The following is a 14259-nucleotide window of genomic DNA, read 5'->3' as shown; positions in this document are numbered from 1 at the left end:
GCCGACAAACTACCCCACCCTTGCATTTAAAGAAAGCCTCCTAGAGTTTTCACTCTTTTGGCAAAAACACGTACAAAATCTTTGAGCGTCTAAGAGTGATATGATTGATCCAACCAGTAGACACAAGGACAATCAATCCAGCAAAAAAGTTCTTTCAGGCGTATCAACAATGTGCATACCATTGTGGAGGTGTAGGACATCATACATAGAGATGTATCAATCTGAAACATAAGATTCAAGACTTGATAGATAACAGAGTACACACTCTCCAAGCCTCTGCCCCAATGTGAATCTAAACCCATTGCCTCATTATGGAAGAGAAACCATAAACATGTTTAAAAGAGATAAAAATTGGTGTACTAATGAAACTACTAGTGAAGCAAATGTAATCTGACTAATACCAACAGTTTCCTCATTTACCATAAAGAACAGTGTAGAATTTGTGCTGATAATTGTACCTCATCATGCATTCGCTTTGCCAAAAGAAAGAAACATTAACCATCCCAAAGAAAATTATGTTTTCCAGGAGGCTACAACTCAATGGATGATACATTCTGGAAGATCGCTTCAGAAGAGTTAACTCATAAGATACAAAAAAAGAATAAAAAAAGGCCAATCACAGAAGGTGAGGCCAAAGGTTTTTGGAGAAAGAAGTTTAAGGAGTACTGAATTGCCAAGTATTTAGAGAAGACTCCAGCTCAAATTTCTGTTTGGGATCTATTAATGAGTTTTGAGTACCATCGAAACACACCGTTGAAGCTACTTGATGAAGAGTATGTACCTAAGGAAACAAGTGATGAGAAGCCTGCCACTATGGTTAGTTATGTTATTGGGAGTCACCAAATCTCTTTTCAAGAAAATGAGTTACCAACAGAATGAGTGATGGATAATCGTGTCTTATATAACACCAGCAGATGCAGGGACAAGTTTGTAGATTGAGTATTGATTGATAATGGCTCATGACACAATATATACCCGTTATAAACTCTTACTAAGCTAAAATATAATGTAGGGAAAATACGTCAAAGTCGCATTAATGTGAGGGCATTTTTATAGTTCGCAAAAAAGACACTGTGGGGGAAGTAAAGTTATGCATCCAAATGGGTCTCACAGATTTTTTCACTGGGTTCCAAGTGATGGGTATATCTAAAAACTACACCGTATTGATTGGAAGACCATGGATCCATGCTGTTGGAGCAATCCCATTCACATTGCATCAACTTTTCACGAATATATGGGAGAATAATGAAATTTTCATCCATAATGAAGGGACTGATTGTAGTTACCCTGGTTTATGCATTCCAATTATTGAAGAGTTTTCTCAGGGTACTGACTTTTGATGAGTCCTCAAATTGAACTCATTTTGGGCCTTATTTTAATGAATAGAGTGTTCTGAAATGCTCATTACATCTCAATATCACATGAAAACTCATAAGTGCTTAGAAATCTGAAGTTTTAGTAAAGAATGGACACTTAGGAATAAAACGGTAACAAAGAGGAAAAAAACAACTGAAGAGGAGCATCGCCAAGTATACTTGGTGATCAGCCGAAAGGTTGTATTTCTGCCTTTGTTATGACAAGCGAAGCCTTGAAGGAAGTGCATCAAAAAAGCGACGAAAATTCCCTTTTGTTATATTTTTTATATTTTAATAGTTGTGACAAACCTCCCTTTTTTTATATTTGACACTTTGGTGTCACAAATTAAATTTACTTTGCTGTTATTCAATAATTTCTCAAACTATTTCTCACTAGAACGAAAATTCTAATTTAGCTACTATTTTCACTACCACTCCCTTGGGACACGACCCCAACACGTGGTTGGGTTACTATTCTCACTTCAATTGATAGACACTCAAACTCTTGGCTAGTGTCATTGATAACGATATCACAAGAAGCATCAAAATGACACTGCTGTCAGGGAGTGGTGTCACGTGAAAATGTAGTTTCTTTTAGAGTTTTTGTTTTTTTAGTGTACTTTATTAATCTCATATTTAGTTTTATTTTTCCTTAAAATGTAATTAACTGAAATTTTTGCATAAACACTGAGATGGCCATTGCATATTCAAATGTCGAGAGGGCCCTTACACATTCATACCAACAAGAGAACCATCAACATATCGCAACTGTCTATTTTGTGGCTTCGATATCAAATGAGTACATTAAAAAATTATATTGAAAAATGAGATACGAGCTTTATTTGTTTTACGTCAAACTTAAATAAGTCTTCGTTAGGTTCAAGGAGAGCAATTAGAGGTCAAAATGGTAAAAGACACTCTCTCTTTATTTGAATTGTATTTTACACTAGTAAATTTTATTTCAGTCTTTATCGAGAGTATCCAAGAGGATGAATTTTCAAACCAAACGATAGGTGTAGACGTCATCAAAAGGGATGCAGCACAATGCAGAACTTTCTCTTAGAAGTGAACTCAAACATACTCCAAAAAGGAGTATGAAACTCTAAGGATGCGATCTGAAGAGGGACTTCCACCACAATTAAACCACCACTAATAAAGGCATATTTGTATTATTATTGGTTTATCCATTACAATTTCGCATCTAGAAAACTTTTCACTCTTACTTGAGGCAACTCTCCAATCTGAGTTACACTACACCAGGGGATTTGGACATTATGTCCATGTAAGTTCTTGCTCTTGGATATGAAGAGCTACACATTCATGACAAAGAGGTTCCAATCCACTTTTCCCTAATTCGACCAATTTGTTATTGTTCTAGAACCCAAGGTTATCTTGAGGTATAAGGATATGTAGGCGGTCTCAATGTTAAAAAAATCTATCACGACCCAAAAAGAGTCGTGAATGGCACCCACACTTTACCTCCTAAGTGGGCGAACATGGAAATCCAAACCCCAATATATGCTAATAAAGTAATGACTCGGAAGGTCATTTTTGGAAATTTGAAATATTCATTTAACTAGAATGAAATAATTGATGATTAATTATTAAATAACTAACTTTAGTTAATGCTTAGTGGGTTAAAGTGAGTTAAATTATTTGGGATTTAATGTATAAATCACAACTGAAGAAAAATTTAAGAAAAGAGGATGTGCGGCTATTGAGAAGAAAAGAAAAGGGAGAACTCACCGAAATCAAGCTAAATCGGTAAGTAATCAAACGTTTCTTTCCATGTAAGAATCGTTTTTGTTGGATTGTTGTTTATTGTTAATATTATATAGTACATGTATTGTGGAGAAGGAGAAAGAGACAAAATATTTCCCATAAATGGCAAAAAAAAGAGTTTGGCCTTAGAATTTTTCTACGTGAGTTCGTGGGAAATTTTTGACCAATTTTGACAAAAAATTAGTTATAAAATAATCAAAGTGTAATGATTTCTATACATGTGGATACAATTAGAAATTTAGAGGGGTATATTCTGCATAGGAATTGTAGGGTTCGGAATTTGTGTTTTTATGCGAAAGATTGGAAATTTGATTTAATTTCTGATTATTATTAATACATTATGAGCTATGTTATGGCATATTGAAATAGGTAATTAAATATTACATCTATCATATCATATTAATATAATTCAAATTATGATATTGGGAAAAATATGAGATTTAACCTTAGCCTTGAAACTTGGAAAATATGATAGTTTAAATTTTAATTGACATCACGAATTACAAACTTGATTACAAATTTGGGGTGAATTTTTAGGTCAAGGTTAAACGCATAAAAGAGTGAGTGTTGTTAGTTTTGAAACCTTACTGTGAATATATACTTGAATAGATTCCATTGGTTTGGAAGCTCGGAAAGGGAAAACTCAAGTCCAAGAGTAATTATTCGATTGGCTAAGGCAAGTGAATTTCTAAACTCTTCTTAAGCGTATGAAATTCGTATATTTCCTTGTGTAATGTTGAGAATGATTTGGAGAGTTGTCTTGGTGGGATAAGACGAGTACCATCACACACATTTTTGGGTCGTGACAAAATGGTATCAGAGCCCCAGGTTCATAGGTCTCACATGTATCCAAGCCGAGTCTACTTAGATACTCAAGGATCAGTACGGAGACGTCTGTACTCATCTCTGAGAGGCTATAAAGATAACTAGGAAACTTCCCGAGGCAGTTGTTGAGGCCCCAGCTAGGGGTAGGTGTAGAACTCGAGCTAAAAGTCGTATTCGTGGTACGACAGTAGCCAGAGGTCGTGGTCGTGGAGTAGCACCAGAGAGAGGTCATGCTAGAGAGGTCTCTCCAGAACCTTAGATTGATGACAGAGAGGGCCAGGTTCCTCCAGAGCCTGTAGTCACACCTTTGCTTCAGGATACACTATAGAGGGTGTTAAGTGTGCTAGAGGGATTTTCTCAGGGTGGTGGTGCGACTATCACACCACATGACTCTCGTACTATAGAGGGGGCTCAGACCCAAGAGAAGCAACAAGCTCCAGTTGTTAAGGATGCGGTGAGGCAACTACCAGTAGATCCCGCGGTTCAGAATGATGTTGCACCAGCAGTTGGGGATCAAGTTGCACCGGTGGTTATTCTAATAGAGGATGAGCAGCGTAGGTATGAGAGATTTCAAAAAATGGACCCACGTCAATTTCAGGCTTGGAAGAGCGAGGATGATCATGAGTTTCTAACCACTTGTCGAGAGTTACTAGAGGTGGTTGGATAATCTGCGTCAGATGGGGTTTGATATGCTACACTCCAGCTTTGTAGACCAACGAGAGACTAGTGGAGGACTTATTTGGGGGTTTTGTCAGTTGGATCTCCTCCAGTGACTTGGGATCATTTTTTTAGTCCATTTCAAGATCGTTTTTCCCATGGAGCGTGAGAGAAGAGAGTCGCTTGAGGTTTTAGAATATGACACAGGATGGTTTATCAGTTACAGAGTATGAGGCGCATTTTTTTCATTTGTCTAGGCATGTGTTGGCCATTATTCCTAATCAGACAGAAAGGATCCATAGACTTGTGAGGTGATTGACTTTCTCAATCAGGTCAGTTATGTTTCGGACATCTAGGGAGGGGGTTTCTTTCCAGTCCATTGTGAGCGTCGCCAGAAAGGCTGAATTGATGGAGAGAGAGGAGTCTAGGGACCCTAAAAGGGCCCGTATACTAGGTCAGTTTCATGGTACCTCATCTGGAGGTAGGGGATCACAAAGAGTGAGTGGTTCTTTTCAGCATCGGGGACCTATTCATGCATCTATGCCTACATTTGAGGGTGGAAAAACATCTAGGGCTTCTTATGGCCCGGGTCAGGGCTCGTACGGTTCACAAAAATGACCTATAGGGAAAGGCAATTATAGTGGGTTTTCAGGGTCTACACAACAGTTCCCACATCAGTTTTGTTTTACTTGTGGAGATCCCGATCATCTAATGTGTCAGTGTTCTTCTCAAAGTGGTCATTGTGGGCCTCGACCTAATTCTTCATTCCAGACTAGACCACCAGCTCCATAGAGTAGAGGTCGGGCAAAGTTCAGTAAGGGAGAGGTGATAGAGTTTCTAGTAATTGTGTTGCAGCTCAGCAAAGTGGGAGTAGAGGTACCACCCAGGCTGGAGGTGGAAGAGGAGCCCACTGCTATGCTTTCCCCGGGAAACCTGAGGCGGAGACCTCTGAGGCTTTTATTACACGTATCATCCCAGTATGCCATCGACCTGCATCTGTGTTGTTTGATCCAACTTCTACATTCTCTTATGTGTATGTATTTTGCTACTGAATTTGATATAATATGTGATAGAATAACGGTACCTATTAGTGTTTCTACACCCGTGGGGAAGCCCTTAGTGGTGGATCGAGTGTATCGATCTTGTCTTGCTTCTTTGGCTGGGTATGACACTTGGGTAGACTTAATCATTCTGGGATGGTACACTTCGATATTATCTTGGGTATAGATTGTAAGACTATGAATTGAGCAATGCCTGGTGTTCCGAGAGTTAAGTGGAAGAGTGTTAGTGGTTCTTATGCTAGCAAGGTCATCTCTTTTATCCGTGCTCAGAGATTGGTGGAGAGAGGGTGTTTGTCTTACTTAGATTTTATTCGGGATACTTGTGTTGAACCACCTCTCATGGACTGTGTTCCCATGGTTCAAGAGTTTCTTGATGTATTTCCTTCTGATCTTCCTGGTTTTCCTCCCGATAGGGATATTGATTTTGCTATTGATTTGAAGTCGGGCACTAAGCCTATATTTATTCCTCCATACCGTATGGGTCCAGCAGAGTTGAAAGAGTTGAAGAATCAGTTGCAGGATTTATCGAGTAAGGGTTTTATTCGCCTTAGTGTATCACCTTGGGGTGCCCTTGTATTTTTTGTGAAGAAGAAAGATGGGACTATGAGGATGTGTATTGATTACAGATAGTTGAACAAGGTAAGAGTCAAGAATAAGTATCTTCTTCCGCATGTTGATGACTTATTTGATCAGTTACAGGGAGCATCATTGCTCTAAAATTTATTTGAGGTCTGGGTATCATCAGTTGAAGATTAAGGCATCAAATATCCATAAGAAAACTTTTTGAACTCGGTATGGGCATTATGAGGTTTTAGTGATGTCATTCGAATTGACTAATGCCCCAGCAGCATTCATAGAGTTGATGAAAGGGGTGTTTTGACCATACCTTGATTCTTTTGTAATTGTTTTTATCGATGACATCTTTTTTTACTCCAAGACTGGGGAGGACCATGTCTGACACCTGAGGATTGTACTTTAGAGGTTGAGAGAAGAGAAATTGTATGCCAAGTTCTCAAAGTGTGAGTTCTAGCTTACTTCTGTGACATTCTTGGGACACCTGGGGTCCAAGGAGGGTATTAGAGTGGATCAGGCCTAAATTGAGGCAGTTAGAGGCTGGAAGTGACCTACTTCACCTACTCAGATTCAGAGTTTTATGGGATTGGCAGGCTATTATCGATGATTTGTTCAGAGTTTTATTGCAGCTCCATTAACTAGATTGACTCGACAGGATGTGCGTTTTCAGTGGTCTGCTGAGTGTGAGCAGAGCTTTCAAAAACTCAAGACTTTGTTGACTTCAGCTCCTCTGTTTGCTCTACCTGAGGAGGGTTTAGACTTTACTGTGTATTGTGATGCTTCAAGAGTTGGTTTTAGTGGTGTGTTGATGCAGAAGGGCAAAGTTATTGCTTATGCTTCTAGGCAGTTGACATCCCATGAGAAGAACTACCCTACTCTTGATTTTTAGTTGGCAGCTGTGGTATTTGTACTAAAGTTATTGTGTCATTATTTGTATGGGGTGCATTGTGAGATCTTGACTGATCATTGGAGTCTTCAATATACCTTTAGCCAGAGGGATTTGAACTTGAGGCAAGAGACATGGCTTGAGTTGATGAAGGCTTATGATGTGACCATTCTATATAATAAAGGAAAGGCCAATGTTGTGGACGATGCCCTGAATAGAAAGACTCCTAGAATGGGGAGTCTTGCAGCGCTTAGTATTGAGGAGAGACCATTGGCTAGAGATGCAAAGAGATTAGCTAACATTAATGTCCGATTGCAGATCTCAGAGGAGAGTGATGGGATGATTGATTTTATTGAGGCTCAATCTTCTTTAGTCGAGCAGATCCGTGCACACCAGTTTAATGATGAAAAGTGATGTCTCATTCGAGACAAAGTATTGAGAGGGGAAGCTAAGGAGGTTCTAATTGATTCTAATGGTTTCTTGAGGATCGGAGGCAGGATTTGTGTGCCCAAGAAAGGCGATTTGTTTAGATTGATCCTTTAGGAGGCCACTGTTCTCGGTATTCCATCCATCCGGGAGCGGCGAAGATGTATCATGATCTGAGTCAGCATTACTGGTGGTGTGGGATGGATAGATATAACGAACTTTGTTTCAATGTGCTTGACTTGCCAGCAGGTCAAGTGTGAGCACCAGCGGCTAGGAAGTGTATCTCAGAGGATACATATTCCTACTAGGAAGTGGTAACGGGTTACTATGGACTTTTGTTGTGGGTTTGCCTACCACAGTGGGTTGTTATGAATCTATTTGGGTTATTGTTCATAGGCTAACCATGTCTGCCCACTTCATTCCGATTCGGGTGAAGTATACGGAAGAGAAGTTAGCCGAGCTATATACTAGTCTGATTGTGCGACTACATAGAGTTCCTGTTTCAATCATATCAGATCGAGGTTCACTATTTACTTCTCCACTTCTTGAAGGCATTACAACATGGTCTGGGTAGTGAGTTAGATATGAGTACAAACTTTCACCCTCAGACAGATGGTCAGTCTGAGCGGACGATTCAGGTGTTGGAAGATATGCCTCGAACATGTGTAATTGAGTTCGGTGCTAGATGGGATTGACATTTACCCTTAGCAGAGTTCGCATACAATAACAATTATCACTCTAGTATCCAGATGGCCCCATTTGAGGCTTTGTATGGTAGACGGTGTAGACCTCTGATTGGTTGGTTTGATTCGGTAGAGATGGACTCTTTGGACACAAACTTGCTTAAAGATGCTATGGAGAAAGTCTGTACGATTCAGTATAGACTGTTGACAGCCCAGAGTCAACAGAAGAGTTATGCAGAGGTCAAAAATAATAATAAAAAACGAAATAGAAGCTTCACATGGTTCGCCAATGTATCGCTGCCACCAGGGAAGAAGCTTATAATTGCAATAGAAGGGTCCAGGTCAAAATTTGAAGGTAGTAGTGTTTATGGAGGGTGATCATGTTGGGCTCCAAGTATCACCCATGAAGGGTGTGATGAGGTTCGGAAAGAAGGGCAATCTAAGCCCTAGATTCATTGGACCTTTTGAGATTTAGATCCAAGTGGGAGAGGTGGCCTATAAGTTTGCCTTGCCACCTAGTTTGTCGGCAGTTCATCCTGTTTTCCATGTCTCTATTCTTCGGAAGTATATTCTTGATGAATCTCATGTGCTTTCACTTGACTCAGCAGAGTTTGGTCAAGACTTGGCATTTGAGGACGACCCTATAGATATTTCGGATAGGCAAATTTGAAAGCTTAGGACCAACGAGATTGCTTCAGCGAAGGTGCAATGGAAGCACCAATCAGCGGGAGAGGCAACTTGGGAGACTGAATCTGACATGCGTGCCAGATATCCTCAACTTTTTGAAGCTTCATGTACTTTCTATTACTTTATGTTCGAGGACGAACATTATTCTTAGTGGTGGATAATATAATGACCCGGAAGGTCATTTTTGAAAATTTGAAATATTCATTTAACTAGAATGAATAAAATTGATAGTTAATTATTAAATAACTAACTTTAGTTAATGCTTAGTGGGTTAAAGTGAGTTAAATTATTTGGGGTTTAATGTATAAATCACAACTAGAAAAAAAATTAAGAAAAGAGGATGTGCGGCTATTGAAAAAAAAGCGAGAACTAACCGAAATCATGCAAAATCGGTAAGTGATCAAACGTTTCTTTCACTGTAAGCATCGTTTTGGTTGTATTGTTTTTTATTGTTAATATTATATAGTATATGTATTGTGGGGAAGGAGAAAGAGACAAAATACTTGCCATAAATGGCAAAAATAAAAAAATAGTTTGGCCTTATAATTTTTCTACGTGGGTTCCTGGGAAATTTTTGACCAATTTTGAAAAAAATAATAATTATAAAATAATCAAAGTGTAATGATTGTTATACATGTGTATAAATAATTTGGAGGGGTATATTCTGCGTATGAATTGTAAGGTTCGGAAGCTGTGTTTTTCTGTGAACGATTGGCAATTTAATTAATTTCTTATTATTATTATTACATTATAATTTAAGTTTTGGCATATTGAAATAGGTAATTAAATATTACATCTATCATATCATATGAATATCATTCAAATTATGATATTGGGAAAAATATGAGATTTAACCTTAGCCTTGAAACTTGAAAAATATGATAGTTGAAATGTTAATTGACATCAAGAATTGCAAACTTGATTATAAATTTGGGGTGAATTTTTAGGTCAAGGTTAAACACATAAAAGTGTGAGTGTTGTTAGTTTTGAAACCTTATTATGAATATATACTTGAATAGATTCCATTGGTTTGGAAGCTCAATGAAAAGGGAAGGCTCAAGTCCAATAGTAATTATTCGATTGGCTAAGTCAAGTGAATTTCTAAACTATAGTTAAGCGTATGAAATTCGTGTATTTCCTTGTGTAATGTTGAGAATGATTTGGAGACTTGTCTTGGTGGGATAAGACGAGTGCCATCACACTCTTTTTTGGGTCATGACAAATAATTTAACTACGAATAACTAAATAATGCGGAAGCTCCAAAACTTATTAAAGTATCATTTCCCAAAACCTGAAAGTCAGCACATTAAGGACATCTAATCTCCATATACTAAGTCTAAGAATATCAAATATACAAAAATAAAAGAGAAAAATGGCATGTGTTTGAAAACATAGGACAACATGTCATGACCGAGAGAATCCAACAAGAGCTTGAATGAATATCTCACCCTCGAACATGATATGTTGAGACTTGCTAGAGCTGAGGGCGAGTCAAATTAGCAGGTACACTTGCTGCACTTTATAAAAGGAAAACAAAAGAAAATACAATTAAGGCTCAATACGACGCAAAATGTACTGAATAGGTATCATCGGCCAACTAAAAATAGAAACTAATATACGATGAATAAATAGTATAAACTCAACTGTAACATTAAGCAGGTACTAAGAAACAAACAACATGAACAAGTGACTATGTAATCAGTCACAATATAAAACAGACCCATGAGGAGTCATGCCTCTACGCCATGCTCATTTGGGAAATGTGTTCTTTGAGATTAAGTACCATAAGTTAATTCAATATCCTTTTCTTTTAATATTGCCGTGTTGGAATATGACACTCTTATCAAAGAATATTGCGTCGTAACGTGACACTCCGATCAACTTATCCCATGTCGAAACGTGACACTTCGATCCAATTATACTGTGTCAGAACGTGACACTCTGATCCACGATGTCATATCAAAACGTGACACTCCAATCCAAAAATATTGTGTCAGAACATAACACTTCTTTTGGATTCATTGACAATATTTCACTAGATCTTCTTTATTTAAGATATTACTCCAATAGAGAGGATTCAAGAATATAAATTCTATGGTCTCATGATTTCAGACCAATCACAAGTCACGCAACCAAGCGACAGAATCACATAACCAAGTACATAAAAAAACTTCACAATATCACTCAATACTTATCAATCACTATTGAGAGTTTATCTATCAATTACAAATAAACCATAACCTATCTCCACTGAAGAACCAAAATCAAGCGAGCTAAACAATAATGATTTTCCTTTCCTCAATGTGTCGAAACGTTTTCAATATATATCAAGTATACAATATTTGTAAGTTAAAGGGTTATAAACACTCATATTATTCTATGTCTAGCCTAGACAGAAAATTCACCTAATATTATAATCAATTTCCTAAAATTCAAACCTAAGAGCAAGTCTTAATTCCTCCAGTTAACATTATTTTAATAGAATTTTAACAATATGATGAACCTAATATTTAACGACCCATCTCAACATACCAAAAATATAATTTTAATGTAAAAACATAATTTTAATTTTAAAAAAAATGGAAGCCACTTGTTACGAACCAGTGGCAGACGAGGTAGTAGTAATCCCACTCAATTACTATACAGCAGTTGCTGTCCACTAATAGTCACGCCTATACAATCCCAATTTAACACTTACTAATTTCTCCTTCAACCAATAAGAATTGACGCCACAATTATGTTCACCTGAGCACTAATAGCTGAGCGCTTAAGGATGTGTCCTATTTTAACAATTTTCAATTATATGGTAGCAAAGACAATTCAATGATTACAAAACTTCATCACTTTCCAATAAAATTAAATAGTATTAACAAGAATTAATACACACAAAAGTATTCATTGTTTATAAACTAAAATTGAGAATGGCATGAGGTTTTTACCTCTTTTCTGTTGGTCTTTATCCATGGCGCCGAGAACTAAAAACAAGAGTCTTGAACGATTTATGTATTCACAAAAAAAAATAACCCTACTTATTATATGACTAATCATAAATATGGTAAAAAGTGACCCCCTACTAATTTTAATATTATTTTCTTGAACCACCAAGTCAATAAATTATAAAAACTACCCACTAGTTTCATAATTGTAATAAAAAATAATCCAAAATACTATTTAGAATCTATCGGAAAGTATTTTAGGAAATAAAAAGCTTTAGTAGTCAAAAAGACCAAATGGATCATTACATTAGACACCAATTTACACATTGTTCGTCCTCGAACGATCAAGAGAAGGCAAGGATATGAAAGGGTAGTTGTCCCACCGATTATTCCAAAATATAAGTACCCATTGTGTCATCTTCAAAAGTATCAAAGCAACCAACTGGAGATCTACACCTTCTCTCATATAATATCTCACATGAGGCTATCTCTATACTCTAATGTTAAGTTTTGTTGTTTGTAAACTCATCTAACAACAAAACTATTCCCAAGTGGACTGTTCAACTTCCACTAGACCTTGACACAACCAGCAGGACAAACATTTTCTAACATAACTATGGTAAAATCTTTAATCAATATTGGCTAAAATCAGGAGACAACGTGAACGAGTCACCACACACTCACAATGTACAAATCATCATATATCTTATCAAGATAACATCCTCACAACATAAAATTTTCTCGATCATAAGCTATAAAATATGATATTTAGACAACAAGTAATAATCAAGGAGAATCAAAATCATCTGATCCAAAGATGGTAATGATCAAGTACCCATCATCGAGTGATACACCCAAGCATACAAAACCTCTAATAATGCTGTCAAAATACTATTTAGTAGCTATTATATACAAACCTTAAGAATGACAAAACTAGACACAATGGTTATTAGATTCAATCATAGATAGCCAAAACATGATACTGATGATGAGATAAATCTTAATTGTATTAAATAACTACAAGTTTTCATAATAGCTCTCTTATAAATTTTCATAAGCAAAGTTGTGCGTGTTGAATCACTAGTATACTTCAACTATCCCAAACAACACCAACTTTTCCATAACTGGAATGAACAAGTTTAATCAAGGATTCACCCTACCAAGAGGACAATTACAGAATCGGTACACCTAATCAACTACTAGGGAGTCACCCATAGAATAAAAACTACACATGAACATTAAAATGGAATCATACTCCAAAACCACGCCCGAAATGAATTAGTTGGTCACATAAGAATGTACATAACCAAGGTCGAATAATTCTAGATAATCTTTTTACTTGATTTTCTTTGCTACTCACTATCACCAATTTAGTCAGTATAATGGTTGCACACATACTTAGTTTATCAAACCCCACATCCACCAAAGTCATTCTTATCAAATACATATTCAAACTATTGCTATGTCTATTTCTATTTATGCATTTAATGGAAAATTCTAGTCCCAAACAGGCTAATAGAACTAAATTCAAATTTGATAGTACCTTTCCATCGTGATAAAACTATTAAATAACACCCAAAGTCAATTACACACCAATTCTACATACCATGATTTAGCTACCAGTCTAAACCATCATGTACCTCATGCCAACACTTAGGGAAATTCTTTATCAGTCAAATTATTGTTTATACTATAAACTCATAACCTCTATTCACCATCAAATATTTATGTCACTCATCATAACCTTCTACGTAGTCCCATCAATAGAGTAGTATTAATTCAACCCTAAATTCGTAGTAACCATGTAGAAGTATATCTCACGTTTGTACATCATTCTTAAGTCATCTATTCTTATTTGAGCAGACTACAAAAAAAATCCAAATTGCCAGCAGATTTTAGTAACAACATAAGTTGATTAGTATTCTACTAAAAAATTATCAACATATTTCTTATTGAATTATATTTTAAAAGTTAACAACGAAATTCTGACTGATTATCAACATAAATCTTACTAACTAAGTATTTTGGTATGTAAATACGGCGGAAAAAATACCGTCAAATTTAGCAACATTCTATCAAAGTATTACTAACAGAAATATTACTAGCACACACATTTTGTTGGCAATATTACCAACAAAGTATATATTGGTTAGTAAATATGAAAAAAAAATTATTTATATAATTTATTAACATATTACCAATTAATTACTAACCAAACATTTACCAACAACAAGATTGTGTTGCTAAATTTAACAACCAAATATAAATGTGTTGGTAAACTAATAACGAAATTTAATTTGTTGGTAAACTTGCCAACCTATATCAAATTAGTTGGAAATTTTATCGACAAATAAAGATTGTTGTTAGTAAATTACTAACATCATTAAG

The 14259-nt window shown here is 36.3% G+C and overlaps 1 long non-coding RNA gene across 1 annotated transcript; it reads right to left on the bottom strand.

Moving 5' to 3' along the window:
• Positions 1-10177: 10177 nt before the first annotated feature.
• LOC112940729 (uncharacterized) lies at positions 10178-11953 on the bottom strand. The gene is made up of 2 exons (XR_003245009.2): positions 11875-11953; positions 10178-10452 (listed from the first exon to the last, which is right to left on the bottom strand). It is a non-coding gene; the product is annotated as an uncharacterized lncRNA (long non-coding RNA).
• Positions 11954-14259: the final 2306 nt, after the last annotated feature.

This window comes from Solanum lycopersicum, chromosome 1 (genome assembly GCF_036512215.1).
Source record: "Solanum lycopersicum chromosome 1, SLM_r2.1".
NCBI lineage: Eukaryota > Viridiplantae > Streptophyta > Magnoliopsida > Solanales > Solanaceae > Solanum > Solanum lycopersicum.
Note: the sequence above shows the minus strand (reverse complement) of the source record. Positions and strands in the feature narration are given on the sequence as shown.